Genomic DNA, 2,815 nt, shown 5'->3' on the forward strand with positions numbered 1-2,815 from the left:
TCTTTTTTGGGGGGAGTATAATTGCTTTACAATGTTGTGTTAGTTTCTGCTGTACAACAAAGTGAATCAGCTGTATGTATACATATATCCCCTCCTTCTTGAGCCTCCCTTCCACCACCCCGATCCCACCCCTCTTGGTCATCACAGAGTGCCAAGCTGAGCTCCCTGTGCTATGCGGCTGCTTCCCACTAGCTATCTATTTTACACATGGCAGGGTATATATGTCAATGCCACTCTCTCAATTCGTCCCAGCCTCCCCATCCCCACTATGTCCACATGTCCATTCTCTACATCTGCGTCTAGTTCTATGTTATTCTTTTTTTTTTTTTTTTTTTAAACATCTTTATTGAAGTATAATTGCTTTACAATGGTGTGCTAGCTTCTGCTTTACAACAAAGTGAATCAGTTACACATATACATATGTTGCCATATCTCTTCCCTCTTGCATCTCCCTCCCTCCCACCCTCCCTATCCCACCCCTCTAGGTGGTCACAAAGCACCGAGCTGATCTCCCTGTGCTATGCGGCTGCTTCCCACTAGTTATCTATTTTACATTTGGTAGTGTATATATGTCCATGACACTCTCTCACCCTGTCACATCTCACCCCTCCCCCTCCCCATATCCTCAAGTCCATTCTCTAGTAGGTCTGTGTCTTTATTCCCATCTTGCCACTAGGTTCTTCATGACCTCTTTTTTTTTTTTTTCCCTTAGATTCCATATATATGTGTTAGCATACTGTATTTGTTTTTCTCTTTCTGACTTACTTCACTCTGTATGACAGACTCTAACTCCATCCACCTCATTACAAACACCCCCATTTCATTTCTTTTTATGGCTGAGTAATATTCCATTGTATATATGTGCCACATCTTCTTTATCCATTCACCCGATGATGGACACCTAGGTTGCTTCCATGTCCTGGCTATTGTAAACAGAGCTGCAATGAATATTTTGGTACATGACTCTTTCTGAATTATGGTTTTCTCAGGGTATATGCCCAGTAGTGGGATTGCTGGGTCATATGGTAGTTCTATTTTTAGTTTTTTAAGGAACCTCCATACTGTTCTCCATAGTGGCTGTATCAATTTACATTCCCACCAACAGTGCAAGAGTGTTCCCTTTTCTCCACACCCTCTCCAGCATTTATTGTTTCTAGATTTTTTGATGATGGCCATTCTGACCGGTGTGAGATGATACCTCATTGTAGTTTTGATTTGCATTTCTCTAATGATTAATGATGTTGAGCATTCTTTCATGTGTCTGTTGGCAATCTGTATCTCTTCTTTGGAGAAATGTCTATTTAGGTCTTCTGCCCATTTTTGGATTGGGTTGTTTGTTTTTTTGTTATTGAGCTGCATGAGCTGCTTGTAAATCTTGGAGATTAATCCTTTGTCAGTTGCTTCATTTGCAAATATTTTCTCCCATTCTGAGGGTTGTCTTTTGGTCTTGTTTATGGTTTCCTTTGCTGTGCAAAAGCTTTTAAGTTTCATTAGGTCCCATTTGTTTATTTGTGTTTTTATTTCCATTTCTCTAGGACCTGGGTCAAAAAGGATCTTGCTGTGACTTATGTCATACAGTGTTCTGCCTATGTTTTCCTCTAAGAGTTTGATAGTGTCTGGCCTTACACTTAGGTCTTTAATCCATTTTGAGTTTATTTTTGTGTATGGTGTTAGGGAGTGTTCTAATTTCATACTTTTACATGTACCTGTCCAATTTTCCCATCTATGTTATTCTTAATAGATCGTGATATGTAATAAAGGAAAGTGGCTTTTTTATCACCTACAATTTGTATCTCATCTTTTTGTTGTGTTTTTCTCCACAGAGTTGATTTATAATAAACTCATTCTCTAATAATCCTGGGTGATTTATCCAATTTAATTCCTCAAACATTTCCTGAGGGCCCACCATGTACCAGGCATTACGTCCAGATTTATAAATACTAAGACATGACCACTGCCCTCAAAATATTTGAAGTCTAGTAGAAAACAAGGAGAAATCCATAAATAAGAGGACATCTGCTTCAGGTTTTGAAGAACACATAACAGAGTAAGGCTGTCTACTGTGTTGGGAAGGTGATGGGGGAAAAGATAAATAATATTTCACACTCCCAGCAGACCTCACAATTAGCCCTCAGAGCCTCCCTGCTGAGATCTTCCCTGTATTTAGAATGAAAATTTAGAATGAAATTTAGACTGAAATGAAAATTTCAGATTCCTAACTAGAATGCCACAGACATCACAACAGCCTGGTGGAAAACATCACTGGTTCACAAGTCAGACACCAATTCCATCACTGGATAGTATAAGACCTTGAGCAGGGAATTAGTCTGTGCCTCCATTTTCACATCTGTAAACAGTAACATAAAAGGGTCTAATGGGAGGTGCCCCCCAAAATCTGAAGTTGAGTGGTCCCGTCCTCCTAGTTCACACCTCCTAGGATGACTGTCATCAAAAAACAGACAATAACAAGTGTTGGCGTGGATGTAGAGAAACCCTCATACAACACTGATGGGAATGTGAAACGGCACAGACACTGTGGAAAAGTTTGGCTGTTCCTCGAAAGGTTAGACATAGTGTCAACATATGACCCAGCAATCCCACTCCTGGGCACATGTGAAAATCCATGTCCTCACAAAAGCTTGTATATGAATGTTTATAGCGACATCGTTCATAATAACCAAAAAGTAGAAACCACCCAAAGTCTACAACTAATGAACAGATAAACAAAATGTGGTACGTCCATACAATGCAATATTATTCAGCTATAAAAGGAAATGAAGTACTGATACATGGTATCATGTATGGACATGGCTGA

This window comes from Eubalaena glacialis, chromosome 4, assembly GCF_028564815.1.
Source record: "Eubalaena glacialis isolate mEubGla1 chromosome 4, mEubGla1.1.hap2.+ XY, whole genome shotgun sequence".
NCBI classification, from domain to species: domain Eukaryota; kingdom Metazoa; phylum Chordata; class Mammalia; order Artiodactyla; family Balaenidae; genus Eubalaena; species Eubalaena glacialis.